Source organism: Caretta caretta, chromosome 12 (genome assembly GCF_965140235.1).
Source record: "Caretta caretta isolate rCarCar2 chromosome 12, rCarCar1.hap1, whole genome shotgun sequence".
In the NCBI taxonomy this organism is placed as follows: Eukaryota; Metazoa; Chordata; order Testudines; family Cheloniidae; genus Caretta; species Caretta caretta.
Genome location: NC_134217.1, coordinates 17,599,192 through 17,618,710, shown reverse-complemented (window position 1 = coordinate 17,618,710; position 19,519 = coordinate 17,599,192). Strand labels below are relative to the sequence as shown.

The following is a 19,519-nucleotide window of genomic DNA, read 5'->3' as shown; positions in this document are numbered from 1 at the left end:
AATAGATCTCAGCTCCTTTGTAGCCATGTGAAAGGAGACTCCACTCAGAGATAACAAGGGCTAAGCAAGGTCAAGGAGAGCAGCAATGTCTAAACACTGGTGTGGGGATGGGGTCAAGAAGAATTACAGAGAGGGGAGCCAAAAACTCATTCAAGTTTTAGTCTCATACCTTTGTTGGAGAAAAGGTTTGTTCAAAAGAGCTTCCAACAATTTAACATCATGCTTTCTTGAAAAGACATTTTCCTCTAGCCTCACCAGGAAGCCTGAGAGTACAATATAGGTCTTCCAGATGTCATTCAAATCTCCTACCACACTCCATCATCCAAAAGGAGAGCCACAAAGATCCCTCTGGAATAGTGCTTCATTCTGCAAACCAAGCCAAAGGTTGAGACACAAATTGTTCCTTGTGCTGTAAGCATCACTTCTGCAGCACACCCAGCTGCTGCCGCCGGCCCATGGAGTAAGAAAAAGCTAACTTTGTGTCCGAGCTCTGATCCTCTGCATAGTAACAACCTACTACTGGGAAAATGTATTATTAAAAGGAAGGTTTTACATTGATTTTATAAATATTTATGCAGTGCTTGAATATGCAGAGACTTCTATTTACCTGTAACCCACAATTTTAAGATTTTAATTTTTTTAATTGTTTGAGATCTGTAGAGATTAATAGCCGCTTGTAGAATTTGGGAACGACCATGCTTGATTTTCAAATATTCTATTAGTCAAGGGGTTCTTAAATCTTCTGTAGCATAGGCCACATTCTAAGAGAGGTTGGCTTGTGAACACTTACCCGCACATCTATGATTGCGTAAGCTACGGTATCTGTCCTTCCTATCTGTTGGTATGTCTACACTGCAATCAGAGCTGTGACTGCAGCTCACAGGCATAGCCAGGCTAGCTTTGATGTAGCTAGCATAGCTGAAAATAGCAGTGAAGATGTGGTGGCAGAGACCCCATCATGAGCTAGGAAGGCAAAGACATATCCAGGAGGCTCGGTGGGCTTGAATAGCCCTCCCTGCTATGTCTTCACTGCTATTTTTACCTGCATGCTAAAGATGATACTTTAAATACATGCTGTTTTTAGCTGCAGTCACACCTCCAACTGCAGTGCAGACATACTCTGACTGTGAAGACCGCTTCTTCTCCTATTTGCAGTCTACTGACATCCCTTGGCCAACGGCAGCAACTGCTTACATGGAAAAGTGATATTAGGAATTGCTATAGCTAACATATTAGCCACCATTGCCATAATATCTGACCCTGTCACCTGTGAGTTCAAATTATAGCTTGGATCACAGGTGATACTTGCAAAAACACTTCACATTTGAATTAGGATTTAGGGTATAATAGTTACATCTGTAAAGCACTGTAAATGTGCTTCATCCATGCTAAATGCTATGTATTATTATTTTGGTGCTTTGGCAGTCTATATAAGAAGAGCCTATTGATGAGAACAGGAATCTTGCCAGGCAATACTGAAGTGACACTGGCAGAGATGTCAGGAAGTTTGAACAATGCAAACCTATATTATACTTGGTTCAAGACAGTGCTATTGTTGTCCTCCACTTAATAAGTCCTTATAAGCACTAAACTCACTTACAATTTTCTGTTAAAGTTCATTGCCCTTGTAAGGGACAAGGAAAGGCAAATCTGTGGTTAACAAAGTAATAGGAGAGCAAAGAAAAGAAGAAAAATGAGGTAATGTAAATAATAAGAGAAAAAGAATCAATAGTAACTGTTAGTTGCAAAATGATAAGAGCGATTGGTCATTTGCTCAGCATTGTGTGAGCGGAATCACTAGTGGGCAATTTGTCTTCTCATGACTGTGGTGGGCCAATCAAAAAAGCAGGCAGAGCATTGTATTCTTAAGAGGTACAACTGATCCTGAATATACAATTCCTAGTTGATTGGGCAGGTCTCACTAATCAGTTATTTTGTAAGTGGGAGGACACCAAATGCATCAGTTAGAACCTTATTTTTCCATTCAATTTTTTAGAACAAGGCGGCTCATTGATCAGTTTCTACGTTACAATTCATTTCCACTGTTGTGCCACAGGAAATCTCAAGTACAATTATACTGCCAATTTGCCTCCCTCTTTTTATATATATTTTTAAAAGGGTTAAATTTTAACAGCAATGTTTCCTGACTGCATGCATTCAGTTCCCTACCATACAATTGATTATTTTACTTTAGAAAAACTGAATTTCTTTGTGCTCTAGGTCACTTATGTTGTGTAAATGCTTATGCTACATAAAAGGAGCCCTACTGTAGCACTGGTTAGTCTCTACGTTGCCACAAGTACTCCTTTTCTTTTTGCGGATACAGACTAACACAGCTGCTACTCTGAAACTGGTAGATAGGAAGTTCATTCTTTGTAGCACACTCCCATTTGTCACACCTGAATGAATGGAAATGAGTGGGATTATCAGGAGTCAGAGTTCCTGAGTGAGAACCTGAAGCCAAATCTCTAGAGGTTTTGAGCATCTTCACCTCCCACAGTTACTGAGGACATTCTCAGGATTTGGCTTTCAGTCAGGAAGGATTTAAAGCAGGGAACTCTATTTCAAAACACAACAAAAAAAATCTCTCCAATTGATAGAAAGGAGAGCTAGGTTGGCAGCAGACCAGTTAATTCAAAAGCACTAAATAAGACAGACTTCCATAATGTGCTGGAAAGACTGATACCATTTTAGCCCAAGAAAGTCTTTGTGCAAAGCCCTTGGTTTTACCTGGAAGCCTATTTAACTGACGATTACGGACAATGTGATTTTGTTGAGAAAGCTCTCCCTGTGTCAAGCTCTGCTGCAGGAAGGTGCTGAGCAACTTTGCTATTGTGCAGTGCATCTTGTTAATTGGGATAATTGTTATCCCATCTTGTTATCCATGGGATAATTGGGACCCATGGATATCCTTCGGTGTCACCCACATAACCAGAGGTGTTATATTAATTTAGATGGAATAAAGGGGCCCAAAGAGTCAGAGATGTTAACATGATCCTGTCACTGTCCTACATTAAACAGCCTTAAACAAGATTTAGGATACAGAGATCTCAGCCTGCTTATTACTCTGGCAAACACTATTAACCATTTTTCCTTCTTCTGTATCTTCAATAAAAAGGTTAAAACTTTACATTTCAAATGCTTTAAGTAAGGCTTTCATTTTAATGTCTTGTTCCTTTTCCCTTTAGTTGAAGACAGACTAGAAGGGGGAAAAACCCCACCTTATCTGACAGTTTTTTAGATGGTGTTAAAGAGGGTTGTAATTGTTCTTTTGAGGAGAAGAAAGGAGGTTAGTTGAGATGGATCGGGGTGTTATCGGGGTGTTGTGGTTGTTACAGTCTCATCCTGTTGCATAGAAAAACAAAACAAGACAAACACACCCACAAGGAGAAAGAAAAGCAAAGAGTTTCTTTAGTGTTGACTCTCATTTGCAACTCTGTTGGAAAAAACACAAGCACAACATACGGTCTTATCAGTAACTCCAAGGCCTTCCAAATTTGTACCAGTACTGGGCTGTTTAGGGCATTGCATTTAGCTGTCTTTCAGAGGCAGCAGGTTTGTATAATTTTTGGTGGTGCCCAGAATGGGTCTGAGTCCTGACCCCCCGAACGCGTGCGCCCCCCCCCCACACCTAAGGCTCTGGGAGGGGGTTTGAGTGCAGTCTCTGGGCTGGGGTAGGGGTTGGGGTGCAGGAAGGGAGTTTGTGTGCAGGATGCAGGCTCTGGGCTGGGGCAGCGGGGCACAAGAGGGTGAGGGATGGGGCGCTTACCATGGGTGGCTCCCGAAAGCCACCAACACACCCCTCTGGCAGCAGTTCCTTGGTGTGGGGGGGGGCAAGGGGTCTCCACGCGCCGCTGCCCACAGGCACTGCCCCCGCAGCTCCCATTGGCCGCAGTTCCTGGCCAATGGGAGCTGTGGAGCTAGTGCTTGGGGCGGGGGCAGCGTACACACACACACAGAGCTGCAGGGACATGCTGGCCGCTTCCGGGAGTGATGCAGAGCATGGGCGGGCAGGAAGCTGCCTTGGCCCCACTGTGCTGCCAGTGGTGGCGGCGGCAGCCGGGCCCCCTGGGCTCTTTTAAATAATCCGGGGGCGGCGGACAGGGCCGGGGGAGAGACCCAGCCCTGAACATTGGTGGAGCTGGGCCCCCAGGCCCTGAATATTCTAGAGTCCAGGCACCACGGGCCTATATAACTCGCCGCCCCTGCTGCCTTTCTGGTCACAGGTTTATAGCACTGTTACAAAACATGCAGTCTGAGCCAGACTTATATTAGACAGAAGGAAAAAGGAAAGAGTTAGGAAAGAAAAGAAATAGGTAGGGAAGGAAAAGACACACTCGGGAGTCAGAGGGGAGACAAAGTCTAACATCCCAGGTGGTATTCAGGATTTAGCTGAAGCTGGAGGTGTCATCTGGGTCCCTCTCTCTGCCCCAGTCTGGTCGTGACATCTCTCGGGATTAGGACGAATAAAGGTCGGGGTCCTAGGAGATGGTGGGTGTGGCAGCCATGATAATGAAGCTTGCTCCTTCCCCTTCTCTTCTCTTCCAGTTAGCCAGGGTTCCCCTTCACTTTGCCTCTGTCCATCCATATTTTCCATAGGAAGCCCCAGAAGAGAGTGATGGTTGGAATAGTCCATCCACTCATTTTGTTCAACAATTAGGCCTAATTTCTGACACACAAATTTTGGTTCATTAATTTCCAGTCCAAAAACACCTCTCTCATTGACCAGGCATGAGCCTGTGTTACATCAGTGGGCTTTTTTGTTTGGATTAATTCAGTCTGTTACCAGTTAGCATCTTTTCCTATCAAGAGTTACTGTTTTAGGTTATTGTGACGTTTTTATAAACTTTCACTCACTTTTCACAGTTTGAGCTCACAATTAAGGTAAATGTGTAGGCCCAATTGCTACAACTAAGTTGGTGGCCCTTCACAGTTTGGCAGTAGATTATGTCAAAATACAGTTTTCCCATCAATTAGTGAACAAATGGAAATTGATGGAACCTTTCAATCCCTATCCAGATATGTTATTTTAGAAACTTAAAAGGCAAAGCTGGGCTGTCTAACTTTGCTTCAGCAAAAGCCAACAAAAAAATTCACAATTACTAGGCTGATGGTGTGCGGATATCACAGCCTATCATACCGGCCAATATTGTCTCATTGTTTCCTTGTATTCCCCCATTGGTCTATATCCGTCTGTTGTCTTATATTTAGATTGTAAGCTCCTTGAAGCAAGGACCATATTTTTGTTCTGTGTTTGTACAGTGCCTAGCACAATGGGGACCTGGTCCACCACTGGGGTTCCTAGGTGCTATGATAATACAAATAATAAATAAATGCTTTACGTTGAGCACATGAACAATCCCATTAAAATTAATGGGAATTAAGCATGTGTTTGAAGTAAAGCATTTTAAACTAAGGTCTGGGGAAAAGCCAACACTTCTTTGAGTATTTCCCTGTATCATTTAAGTTCCTAAATGAAAGCTGAGCTCTTCTGAAAACTTGACCCTAATTGTCAGACCTGAGCGTTTCTGGAAACGTGGCCTCAAGTGATTGTGCTTAGAAAGCATTGCTCGCTGGTACCTCTGTAGAAATGCAGTAGTATACGTACATGAAGCAGTGATAAGAAGGTATTTAACACTAGTCCTGAACCTGTGGATTAAAATAAATTCCAGAAGCCCTTAAAATATACACCATTAACTCGCGTCACTTTTGTTTTCGTTTTGCCTAATGAGCCTGACTGAGTAGAGGGTCATCTCAAAGTAGTATTTGTTATGACGATACACATTTTTCCTAACACAATAGTGTGTATCTGATAAAACAGCTGTATCTCTAGATGTGTGCTTCACTAATTGATGGTCATATTAGCATGAATGCGTGCAACCTTGACTGTTAGCAACTCATTCAATTTAATTTTGGTTTTCTTGTATAGCACAGGCATACTTTTGCTGCAAATTATACCCTTAATTGTAATGTAGCAATCATAGAAAATCTATCAGAGAAAGGTTCTAGCCCTAGCTCTGTCCTTCCTATTTTTTTTAAGTTAGGAAACATGAAGAAACAGAAATAACTTTAGCACATACTTGCAAAGAAATGGGCTACACAAATAAGACACCAAAGCAGCTTTCTATGAGTTAAGGCTGTGTTGGTCTTCAGCAATTAAATAATCAATGGGCTGTAATACTCAGCTTCAGGGAGGACCGGGAGCTCAGGAATTAAATTCAGTATTCATGAGTATCGACTGTCAAACGGATTCAGAAGTGGGAGTGCATGTACAGGAGGCGGCCTTCAGGGGGCTCTTTAGAGTTCTGTGTGGCTGCTGGTACAAATACATCGTCCACCTCAAACGTGGTTTTAAAAGGTGGAGTTTGGCATCATATTTCCTGCCAGCTACACTGCTGAGCATAGGTACTGCTGAAGCCCAGGAAATAAGAACCTTTAAAGACTAGATTCCCCAATGGGGTTTTGGGTACCTTCCTATGACACATATGGAAATGGAAAATATCAGAAACCGGATACTGGATGAGATGGTTCATTGCTTTTAATCAGACTGGCAGTTTTTATGAACCTACAATGCAATCTCTGGGGGTAGCAGATCAAGATGATGGGTTGGCTCCCTTTGGAAAAGTATCCCTGTTCAGAACAGCACTTGCACCTGCATGTAGGCTCAAATTCAGGAAAGCATTCATGTCAGCATTCAAAAGTGTTGTGATAAAAGATAGGGCTCTTTATAAGAGGCTCTGAAGTCTTTAAGCAACTAACAAAGGTGGAAGCATTTGTAGAATATCAGGCTGGTTGAAACTGACGTATTAGCAAATGAGGCCTGAATGGTCAGGCATGATTGTTAAAATGAGGCTGTGTGTTAAAGCCCAGATGCAACACAGTATAATGTGGAGGCTCCGTTGTGACTTGACCTAATCCACTCCTCCATGTAGGACTCTATCCTAGAGTTGTTCCCACACCAGTTGGGACCTAACGGGGGGTAAAACAATTAGGTATGGAGCGAAGTGTCTGAAGCTGTGATGGTGGAGAGAGATCCCGGGGAAAGTGTGGCAAATACTAGGCCTTCTGAGTCCCAGCCTCGGTTTGAGATACTACAGGTGCTTGGAGAATTTCATGACACAACCTGCTATTCCTGTGTGGACAGTGAATAATTGTCAGGTCAACTAGACCTGTGGATGGGCTTTTTTTTCCTTCCCTATTTAAATCAGAAGAGAAGCCTTGATATTTCTGGACTGGGTAAGCCTGATGTTAGGCAATGTTGGAGAAACATCACCCTGGAGCACATGAAATACCAGACCAAAAAAAAAAAATCCATAAACAAAATTCTGACTTATTGGAAACACTGGGCCAGATTTTGGTTTGTTACACATCCATGCAAATTCAGGTTTATCAAATATCAGAATGTGGCCTACTGATACTATGGTATAAAATCATATTTATTAAATCTCAGTAGGAGGGATGTGCTATGAAAATACAAAATTTTTCATGAAACATTTTCCAGGGTACTGTCTGCTACCTAGCTTGTCATGTTTACTTGTCAGGGAATTTCCATTACTCACTGTCATAGATTAAGAACACCAGTGTCTATTTCCATTGCCCGTCCTGACATTGCTTTATTGTACAGACTAATACAGTCCTTTATTTTAACTTTAGAATGTATTGTACCCACAGAGAAAAGTATATTTCTACCATCTGAGAAACAGAAGGGACAGTTTAATCTAATAAATTAATCTAGACTTCTATAAAGAAGATTAAATTTTCACATAAAGGCAAACTCTGACAGCTAAGGCATAAATCTTTTATTTAAAATAGAAAATAAACCCATTCAAATACTATCAGAGAAGACGTAGATAAAAACAAGTAGTGATCAAATATATGGTGCATAAATTTGTTATCTCTGTAAGATAAATCAAAAACAGTGACCTTAAAAATGTTCCTTAGACATCAGCAAAATTGGGCAATTTGCATATATTTAAATATTGCTTTGTTAGTCTAAGATGGACAGGAGAAAACCTTAACACTAAAAGTAAACACAGACAGATGGAGAAAGTAAAAATGAAAGGTCACTTTAGCTATCAAGATGTCCAAAAAATAAATATTTATCAAGTCTGTAGATGGCAGCAAATCCTACAAAAGATAAATTTTCCCTTTCACAGTTTTCAGTATTTCCCGTCTGAGTGAAATATGTTGCTGATAAAGTCCCCAATTCAGGAAAGTGCTTAAGCATCCACACTAGGTCAGACCAATGATCAGTCTAGACCAATGATCCTGTCTTCTGACAGGGGCCAGTCCCATATATTTTAGAGGGAATGAACAGAATAGAGCAATTTTGAGTGACCCATCCCATCATCCAGTCCCAGCTTCTTGCACTTTGAGGTTTAGTGATACTGTGGACATGGGGATGTGTCTTTGACCGTCTTGGCTCACAGCCATTAATGAACCTATACTCCATGAATTTATCATATTCTTTTTTGAAGCCTGTTATACTTTTGGCCTTCACAACATCCACTTGCAAGGAGTTCTATAGGTTGACTGTGCCTTGTGTGAAAAAGTACTCCCTTTTGTTTGTTTTAAATCGGATGCCTAGTTCTTGTATTATGTGAAGGGGTAAATAACACTTCCCTATTCACATTCTCCACACTAGTCACAATTTTATAGACGTCGCTCATATTTCCCCTTAGTTGTCTCTTTTCTAAGATGAACAATCCCAGTCTCTTTACTCTCCCCTCACATGGAAGCTGTACCACACCCCTCATAATTTTTGTTGTTCTTCTCTGCATCTTTTCCAATTTTAATATAGCTTTTTTGAGATGGAGTGACCAGAGTGGCATGCAGTATTCCAGATATGGGCATATCATGGATTTATGTAGTGGCAGCATATTTTCTGTTTTATTATCTATCCCTTTTCTAACGGTTCCTAACATTGTTAGCGCTTTTGTCTGGTGCTGCACACTGAACAGATGTTTTCAGAGAACTGTCCACAAATGACTCCAAGATCTCCTTGAGTGGTGATAGCTAATTTAGACCCCATCATATTGTATGCATAGTGGGGATTATTTTTTCCCATGTGCATTATTTTGCATTTAATCAACACTGAATTTCATCTTCTATTTTGTTGCCCAGTCACCCAGTTTAGTGAGATCCCTTTGAAACTCTTTCCAATTAACTTTGGACATAACTATCTTGTGTAAATTTGTATCATCTGCAAATTGTTACCTCACTGTTCACCCCCTTTTCCAGATCATTAATGAATATGTTGAACAGCACTAGTCCCACTGAAGATCCTTGGGGGGACCCTGCTGTTTCTCCCTCTTCATTGTGAAAACTGAAGATTTATTCCTACACTTTAATTCCTGTATTTTAACCAGTTCCTGATCCATGAGAAGTTGATAAGTTCTTTTGAAAATCTTGCAACCTGGCTATACAAACACACATGTACATGAATTACACATGCTAATTTGTGTGCTACTTTTGATATACAGAAGTAGCTTGTGACTTCTGGCAAAATAGCTGCCCGGGCCAGAAAGTTAAATTATGAGATGGCCAGTTGAAATTCTCCTTTATTTCTGGAATAAATATTCCAACAACATGATGTGGAGAATGAGGAGTTCTATATAGTGTATTTTATAAATATATGTCCTCCAGATTATCTGTGTGATATTTTCCTGCTTTACGGTATAGCGTTAAATCAAAAGGGTTGTTAAAGGAACCCCAGGAAAGGCAGAACAATGGTACAGATAAGAGGCTTTGAGAAAACAACAAGGAAGCAATGTATTGGGGAATACCCCACACCTGGCTGCAGTCAGGCTATGAATAGTTTACTCTGACTAAGGCCAAGCCTAGGTTCAAGGAGGATGCTAAATCATTACAGGACCTGGGGGACCTACAGAAAAAGGAGGATGGGTTGGATGAACTAAGGGGTCTGCCCAGGGAAGGTCAGTGAGAGCTGACAGGCATGCAAGGAGACAGAGAGAGTGTGTGCGCGTGTTCACGCTGTGAGCAGGACAGATGGAGGTCACTGGGCTAGATGGAATGTACCAACACTTGCAAGGAAAGATTAGGGGTTGTGAGGTTAGGCATGTAGGACTCTGTTTCTTTTAACTCTTTGCTCTATGTGCTTTGTGCCTTTGGGTGAAAGAATAAATAACGCTTTGTTTGGAAGAAGCAGTACGAGATCACTAATCCGCTTCTATCACAAGGTCCCAGAGGAAAAGGCTTACAGTTGCCAAACTCAGTTAGGCCTGTCAGGTTACCAAGGTTGATAAACAGGGTGCTACAGCTCATACATCCAGTCTAGGTGTGGTTGGACCATGTAGTTCCAACCAAAGTGAGGTGCAGGAAGCCAGACCTATCAGATGAGGGAGGAGTGCACACGAGACAAAAGGGGTCTGAGGCATGGCTTACCCAGTAACTATGACACATGCTAACATGAATATTTACAGTCAAAGACCAAAGTCATCCAAAAGAAGGTGTAAAAATTTTGATATTAAATAAGAGTATCAGAGGTGAACCCTAAGCAAAAGTTTAAAGCAAAAAGGTACCAACAGAGGAATGCCATAGGACTAAGTTTGGCTCTCAGTGACACTGGTGTAAATACATACTTAACTGTATTGGTATAGATAATGAGCTGCAATGGACTTATATAGAGTGTTACTGGAGAACACTAGAATCTAGCCTGTTTCTATCCAAAATAGTATTGTCAAGTGTAAGAATTTGGACCCAAGTCATTCACCATGTAATTCCATTGAAACTGTGAAAAGAATTTGGCCCTGTGTGTTTGATGATCTAGAAAGACCTCATTATCTGCACCCCTGGGAATCTGTGCCCATTGTGTATATAGGTATCCAAAGAATCACAGAAAGTTGTTTTCTTCTAACACTGATAGGAACTTTATTAGAAATAAAGTGTTGCCCTTAAAGCTCATGCATCCCCCCCTCCTCCAAGATCTGCAGCAACATCATCATACAAATACCTCCTGCCCTGCCTGTTCAGTGAGGAAGGTGATGTGTTTGTGGACACTGAAATAAATGCCAGGTTCTCTAGGACATTGTGTAAAACTATTAGAATCACCTGCATGCTAGACAACTGAATGTAGGAAGAACAGAGGAACTTCTCCACTAAATGCTGTGTAAACCTCTTCTTTAATCCAAATGAATATTAAACTGGTAAAGGGGAGTTATAGTAATTAAAAGTATGCTTCGATCCTAAGCCTTCAAGTGAATCTCAGTAATACTTTTTAGTTAGAGAGTGCACTTGTGTTTGTATAAAATACATATTGTGATATTGGTAGATCTTAGTGTTTTGTCCTTTTTTCCCAAACTGCTTATTAATTTACAGTAACCAGAGAGCTTCTTCTCTTGCTGGTGTGGTCATTCTTTGCATTTAAGTGAGATGCCATTGCTTTTGCCTCTCTCCCTTTTGTTAATCAATATTATTTTCAATCTTTAAAGTAGTTAAACTCACATATTTCCATATTTGCTCAGTAATAACTGAAGGATTTGCACCAAACATATTAATTAGTCATCTGGCTTTCTAGGAAAGGACTATTTGTTTCTGGGCGCAGTGGGAAAAGACTCAGTTGTTCTTGTAGCACTATCGCCATCTACTGTCTAACTATGGCATAGCATCCACAAGAGGAAAAAACATTTTGTGCAAACAATATTTCCTTGTAGCTCTGTGCAGCAGGGCTCTCAATAACTTTACATTAGACTTTATCCAGGACCTCTGATGCCATTTTTCCCCTGAAATCTGAAGTCTGGTCAAAGAGTTTTATCTGGCAGTACTCCCACTGATTTCAAGTAGAAATAACATTTACATGGAGTTTTCCAGCATAAAAATTGTTCCAAGAGTTAGACTCCCTCTGCATTGCCAAAAGTATCAGTAACTGATTTGATTACCTATAAGTTTAGTCTTTAATGTCAACACACAGTTATAGACATCATAAAAACAGATTAGATAAAATTATGGTGAAGGATGGACTTACTGTTGGAGTACCCCGTCGAATGATAAAGCCAGTTGTCCACATCTAGCACCCCCGCCGAGGTCGATCGAGGCCAGCTGTGGTCCACCTCTTCTCGTGACTCAGCCCTCAGGCAAGGTCAGGTTACCAGTTACACAACTAAACATTGCTAATTCTTTTGCAACGCAACCACGTCTACAAAGCTACAAACAGTTCCACACTTGCTAGGATAACAGAAAGTCTAACGAAAACAAATGCCCAATCCTGCTGCTCTCAATTCTGGACCCAGTGGTCCTACCCCATTTTCTCAGGGTTTCCAGTAGTCCATATCCCCTTCTTGGCTTCACACCACCAGTCACTAGTAGTGAAACTCAGGCCCACCCTCTCCACTGGGCTCCGGTCCAGGGACTGTAGGACATGCAGTCAAGGTATACTCTACCTGGCGCCTTGATGCCACCCCCCGGATTTCACCCTACCAAGCCTGCTGGCAGACCTTTCCCACAGCATCTCCAAGTTCACCCTTCTTTCAGGGCCAGGGAACCCTCCTGCAATCCCATAACAAACTCAGGAGATGAACCCAGCCCCAGGGCTTCCTCTCTGACCGGTTGGGTCGGGGTGGGTGTCCCCTTCCACTGACTGACTACAAAATTTCTCTCAGCAGCCCCCTTCTTCCTCAGGCTGTCTGCCTTTATAGCAATCACCCAGCTCCTCTTCCAGCTGGGCCACATCTTTAATTAGGGACGTCCCACTCCCCAAGTGCAGCCAGGTGGGCTAATTGGCCTCTCATATCCATATTAACCCTTTTAAAGCTGGGAAGGGGTATACACCCCATCACATGTGGGCTAAAATGACTTGAGAGTTGCCATTTTGAGAGACTCACCCATCTTCCCCTGTAATTCTGATCAGTGGAGGAACTGCAGCCTCTTCTGTGTAAAGGGTGGGGTGATACTAGCAGGGTGTTTCTACCCGAGCGCTGTGCTGTTGGAATGTGTCCCGCCCCTGGCTGCAAAACAGGTCAGATGTGTTGAGCTCCAAAGCCCACTGCCAAGTCCATCTAGCTGTGGAACTTTTGGAGGGAGCTGAGGTGCTGGGGACAATGGGGTTGGGATCTCTGGAGATGGGTGGGGGAGGGGGAATATATCTTTTGTCTGCAGGTTGATTAGTCTGACTTGGGTTGTTATGTGCTACTGGCACTGTTAATTTTTTGTATAGCTTGGAGCTTTAATAGCTGTGAAAGAGCCTGGAGTCGGTGATAGGTACTTTTATGTATATAAATCAAACTCCATAAACATGTCCATAGAATTGTGTCCTACACATGGACAACAAAAGCTTTGACTTGCTGATGTGGTATGTGTGTCAAACTAGCTGTAATTATTTATCAAAGCTCTAAGATTGTCAACAAAGTGTAGAGTGTCAGCTGTTTGCAATGAACTGAAATATATTAATATGGAAAATAATTATTCCTCTGTACCCATTAAACTGCTACATGTTCTGAATTCTGGAATTACCCCGGCTTTCTACAGCGGATTAACTTCTAGTGCTGGGATGTGTGTGTGTGTGTTGGGCTCAGTTCTGCAGAAGTTGCACAAGCAAAACACCAGTGGATGGCAATGTGAGCTTTGTCTGAGTGAAGCCTGTAAGACCTGGAGCACTGTTCGAGTGTGGAGATAAAATTTGTAATCTGGCTTTATCTGACCACAGGGTTGTGAGATCTGTTCGTTGAACCAAGTAGGATCAAGTTCAGCATTGAACTAAAGAGGGACCCTCAGTAAAACTGAAGACAGTGGCCCAATTCTCATTTGCACTATGGGCCCCATATACCAGTCTGGTAGAGGAAAGGGGCCTCACAGGTGTCTGAACTGCATGACACTTTAAGGCTCCTTGACACTGTCGGACCGTGTGAAGGGGCCATAATGTAAATAAGAATCAGGCCCCATGAAATTTGCAGGTGTTAGTCACCGCACAAGTTTGCCTTTAGATAAAGCTCTGATGTTCATTGCTGCCAGGGGGTTGGACTTCTAATCGTCTTTCAAAATATGCTACAAGCAGCTCCAACAAACACGTGAACATTGTACCCAGTTACATACCTAAACATTGCTGATTCTTTTGCAATGCAAACACTTCTGCAAAGCTACAAGCAGTGCTGTGTAGACTGCGAGCCCACCACCCCAGCACACACATAAAAGTCTTCCATTTTTTACTCAGATGGTCTGTGCCCTAAAACAGCAGACTGGAAGTCTGATCTTTTTATTTATACAGCAGATGTAACGTTTCATAACTAATAAATAGTTCATGGCATATTTCATTCTGTGTAGAATATGGGCCTGTTGATTTTCAGAAGTTTAGGTGTGCAAATGTGCACACACATACACAACTAAATTGCACATGCAGTTTCTAGAACAGCACAACAATTATAGCAATTGTATGTATAAATAACCTGTTAGACTAGTCATCTGCACAGAGAATTTCAATGCATGGACACAGGCACCTTTGCATGCCTTCACTTCTGAAAATAATAATAATGTATATACTCAGTATCCACAGGTCTTCCCTTTATTTTGTTAGAGACCTAGACAAACGAATGTGGATACTCTTAATTTTTGTTCTCTAACACACTTGCCAACAGCCTCATTTGGGTCATGACCGTCCCAATTTTCTTCCCTCTGTTCTGGGAGTGGCCAGTGGTTTCATTGATTTTCTTCCTCCTGCCTGATTAGAGCCCCTACTGCCAACCACCTCTCACCAGGCGCAGAGGCAAAAAAAGGGAAGCAGCAGTAGCATCTGACAAAGGGGTGGGCAATAATTTTCACAGGGGGGCCACTCCACAAATTTTGGTAAGTTGTCACGGGCCGCACATTGCTACTATATTAATGGAGGGAGTGCAGGGTCTGGGAGGGAATTTGGGTGCAGGAGGGAGCTCCAGGCTGGTGCAGAGTGTTCGAGTGCAGAAGAGGGTGAGGGGGCTGGGAGTTAGGTGCAGGAGAGGGTGCCGGGCTGGGGCAGGGCATTGGGGTGTAGGAGGGGGTGCAGAGTCTGGGAGGGAATTTGGGTGCAGGAGGGGGTTCTGACCTGGGGCAGGGGGTTGGGGTGCAGGAGGGGGTGCGAGGTGCAGGCTCTGGGTGGGAGGTGCTTACCACAGGCGGCTCCCGGCTGGCGGCGCAGCGGGGCAGGCAGGCAGGCTGCCTGTCTGCCGTGGCCCCACACCACGCCAGGAAGCGGCTGGCTGCTGGCACCATGACACATCTCTGCATGCCCTTTGACTGAAAACCAGCCGATGGGAGCTGTGAGGACAGTGGTAGGGGCGGGGGCAGTGTGCGGAGACGCTTCCCCCCCGCCAGAGGTGCGCAGAGACATGCCAGTAGCAGCCGGCTGCTTCTGGAAGCAGCATCAGGCCACGGCAGGCAGGCGGGACTTTGAGCGGCATAGAGATCACGAGGGGGCAGCCAAAGAGCTTAGTGGGCCAAACAGAAATGTTAGATGGGCTGGATCCAGCCTGTGGGCCGTATTTTGCCCAATCCTGATTTCTGACAGGAGATAGGACAAGTTAACAGCACCAGCCTTAGCAAGCTCCTTATCCACAGAAGTGACGGGAAGATAAGAGAGTAAACACCAAGGGGATTCACCACTGGAGATGGGGAAGAGAGAAGCCCCAGGGGGAAAGAGGGAAGAAGGAAAAGAGCCTAGGGGCAGTAAGAGAGGAACTCTGGGAAGACAGACAATAGGGGAGAAAGGAGATTGGGGGAATCTACAGGAGAGATGCCCCCCTTAGACATTCATGGAGCAGCTGGCTTGCCAACTTCCCTCCTGAATGGGCTAGAAATGAGAGTGGGCCTCATGGCCTCTCTTAATCACAGCAGATAAGAGAAACAGACCTGCAGTCTTCTGCCACACAACAACAACAACAGAAGGATCTTTTCAGGGAGGGGTACTTCCCTGAAGCAGCCCTAAATGCAGCACTATGGAGCTCTTGTTTCACTGGTGATTTTGCGTATTTGTTGCCTTGCTGGTGATGAGGCTTGATGGTGTTCTGTGCATTTCTAACAGCACATCGCCATGACGGAAAAGCAGCATGGATTGATGGGACATCCTGGGAGGGAGGGGATAGGGTCTCGTGATTGCCCTCTTGCCCTAGCAGGAATGCTCATCTTTAAGAGCAAATGGCACAGCATATCAGCACTGAGGCTCTGCACATGAAGAGCTTCATATAAAAACAAAGCTAAATATCACCAGGCTGGTCACATCACCCTCTTGAAGAATTGCCAGTCATGACAGCATTCTACGGGTGCTGGCAACCATGTACCCATGCTTGCCTATCATTCTTTATCTAAAGGGAGAACTGCTGCCTTGACTGCCATATTCAATACAAAGAACATTTTAAGCTACAAGCCCACGTTGCCTGGGTATGTTTGCAGGGTTTGCTCAGTGCACAGCCAAGCTCAACCATCAGAGGACAGCAAAGAGATTCCCTCCCTTTTCTTGACCAAACAAGAAAACTGCTCAAGTGGTGTAATGATCTGTGAAGTTCTACTGTATTTGGCAACAAAGAAACTGGTCAGGTTTCAGGAGAACTGCCTCAAACTATTCTATTCAAGCTGACGCTGTCACTTCTGGATCTCTTAATGCTAGGGCACGCACATTATCTTGCGTGTGCCATTCCCAGGTAATGAAACAACTGGCACAATCTGAGTCTTCAGCAGCCAAGATGCGGGAAACGGATGCCAGGGCACAAACAACAGAATTACTAGCATAGAAGTCACAAAGCAACACTAGTTGGTCCACTAGATGTTGTGTTGCCCTGGAGCCAGGGACATCCAGAACCCAGAATTGAGGTCCTGTGTTATAACCTCATGGACATAAGGAAATTCAGAACTAAACAAGCAGGATTTTTCTCACACTGGCCACAGATATCTTGTTTTGGAAAGAGAAAAGTGAGATATTCAGGAAAACATGAGAGCAGTATCATTGCCTAGCACAGCCAGGCTCTAGTGCACCTGGCTCTGTGAGATGGGGCAAGTCCTACAGTGAATTTGCCACAGCACAATTACATTTCTTGGTGACCTCCATTGTACCTGCTAGCAAACATGTGCAGCGGGAACAACACAGGAGCAGGAGTAACATGGGGCATTTTCAGAAATGGTCCAATTTTGCTTGCAAATATTCATGCAACTTGCTTGCCTGGGCCACCGCTGTCCCTTTTTCCACAGTCTCCACCACATTTTTTGGCTTCACTGCATATGCTCAGAGCTTTACTCTCCATTCATGCATGTTTTCCCTCATAAATATATAAATAGTATCAAGACCTAATGCAGTTTTATATTATGATTATCAGCAGAGAGAAACTATCCTTAATATAGTGGAGACCATCAACAAATGAGACAGTACAGTGACCTCAGAAGAAATAATACTATCCAGTGCACTATTAACTGTGTATTGTTAAATATTTGTGTCACAGCAGTGCCTAGTGCTAGGCACTGTACAAACACAACCCAATTTCAAAAAAGCACAATGGCTCCAGGGGAGCCAAAGGGTGAGGGCATGAGTTCCCCTCCAGTAGGACCTGGTGTTAATTTCTTCTATGTGGCAGAGCTTTGTGCCAGAGCTTCGCCCCAGCCCTTTGTGTTTCTCCCATTCCTTCTATGGAGCCTAGTGCAGGCACTGGGCCTACTTCGCATAGTCCAAAGCTGGAGTGGAATAGACAACTTGAGCCATCTCCCTCCCACACTTTCACACCAACAAGGGGCCAGGTGAAAGGAAGCACTAATGTTTCAGGCACTGATATGTTCACAAAGAACTGGCTCTTGACCATTCAGTTTTATTAGCGCCCCAGATCTCAAAGTGTTTTACAGCAGAAGGAAGTGTCATTATCCCCATTTTACAGAGGAGGACACTAAGGCACAGAAAGACAAAGTGACTTGCCACACACCAAGTCAGTGGCAGAGTCAGAAATTGAACCAGCTCTCCTAAGTCCCCAGTCGAATGCCCTATTCACTGGAATACACTGCCTTATTTTGCCTACCGTTTTGAATACATGTGCAGCCGTGGAGAAATCTATCTGTTGAAATGAAACCTTGCTACGGCTTCTGCTAAGTGAGATCACCAGCTCCACACAATCATTCTGGCAAATACCTTAGGACTTGGAGCTGTTCAGCCTGGAACGGAAAACACATTTTTGTCGCCCCCATCCCCAGGTATAAGTCTTCCCTGTCTCTTTGTTGTGCCAGCAGAGGCGAATTCCAGAACTGGAAACTGAACCGATTTACAAATATGTTGATGGATTGAGACAGTTTCATAGAAGAAACTGATTAAATGTATGTAGATAAAATGTGTTGTCATGTAAACAGCTGCTGCACGAACACAGAAGCTATGTGGACTTAATTTTATTTGTGCACTTTAAAGATTGTGCGGGTGCCCTGCTAAAAAGGAAACAAAGTCGACATTACTCCTGAAAGTAATAAATTAAAGAAATACCAGAAACTATTAATCCTCAGAAAATGTGCAATCCTGTCTCTCCTCCCGGTTGTCAGGAAGATATATATGTAAAATTGAACTGGCACAGCTCTTGAACACGTTCACGTGTCTCACTCGATAGATCTGGTCAGCACCTTCCTTTGAGACTGTCTCAGTTTCTGACTTGAACAGGTCATTATACGTATACCTCCATCCATCACTTCTGAAGTATTCTGTGAAGACACCGCCATTAGAAGCCAGTGCAGTGAAACCAACTGTCTTTTGTCTGAAAGCAAGCCGTGTGTTTTCACATCACAGGTCTTGGTTTCTTTATTCCAAACATATGGAGGTTTACCTCCTTGTAGAAACAGAGGTTTAGACTGTACCTGCTTTCTTCTTCACCACTTCTTGCTATTTCTGCTATGTAGAATTTGCCTCCTAAAATTACTGTTTTCACAAATTAACCTCCTTAGCTGGATGCTCCTGCTGCTGATCCCAGAGCAATGTCTCTGGGATGTTGTAAGTATAGAAAAAAGAATTCACAACTGATTTCATTTCCGTTTGCAGTCACCTCACTGCACTGACAATACGTGTAGTGCTTTGCTTCCCACATGTTTTAATTGCACCAGTAAAGTAGGCTGAGGTTAGAAGTACAGGATCCTCAGGTCTAATTGTGGGTCTATCACTGATTCACAGTACAAGTGGGCAAATCACTTCACTGCCTCAGTTTCCCCACCTTGAAAATGGGGATATAAATATATATCCCCATTAAATAAATATATAAATAATAATATTTACTTATGTCCCCTGCAGAGGTGTTGTACAGCGCTTTGAAGATGTATTGTAAAATGCTATATAAATGCTGAATTTCATCATAGACAACTTGTAGCATAGACAACTTGTAGCTTAAAATTCCCACTTCCCCTTGTTTGAGATATTCCGTGCCTTGATCTGACGATACCCCAACCAAGTTTTCAAAGCACTGCAGAGAAACAGTAACTTAAAATGGGGAAGTAACTCTTTCTTCATTCTCCCTAAAGGTTTTTTGTTCTATTTGACCCTACAGCTACATTTACACTGGGGCTGTGATTTGCAGCTTGCAGAGATTTACCC

General features: G+C 43.2%; 1 long non-coding RNA gene across 4 annotated transcripts in view; it reads left to right on the top strand.

Annotated features, from left to right (window-relative positions):
• The window catches only part of LOC125620544 (uncharacterized), a 58,861-nt gene that overhangs the window by 36,439 nt on the left and 2,903 nt on the right, over window positions 1-19,519 (top strand). Inside the window, exon 4 of one of the 4 annotated variants that reach the window (XR_007352267.2) lies at window positions 259-3,619. The exons of the other annotated variants lie outside the window; for them this stretch is intronic. This is a non-coding gene — a long non-coding RNA (uncharacterized LOC125620544). Of the gene's footprint in view, window positions 1-258; window positions 3,620-19,519 lie in introns of those variants that run through there. 4 annotated transcript variants of the gene reach the window in all.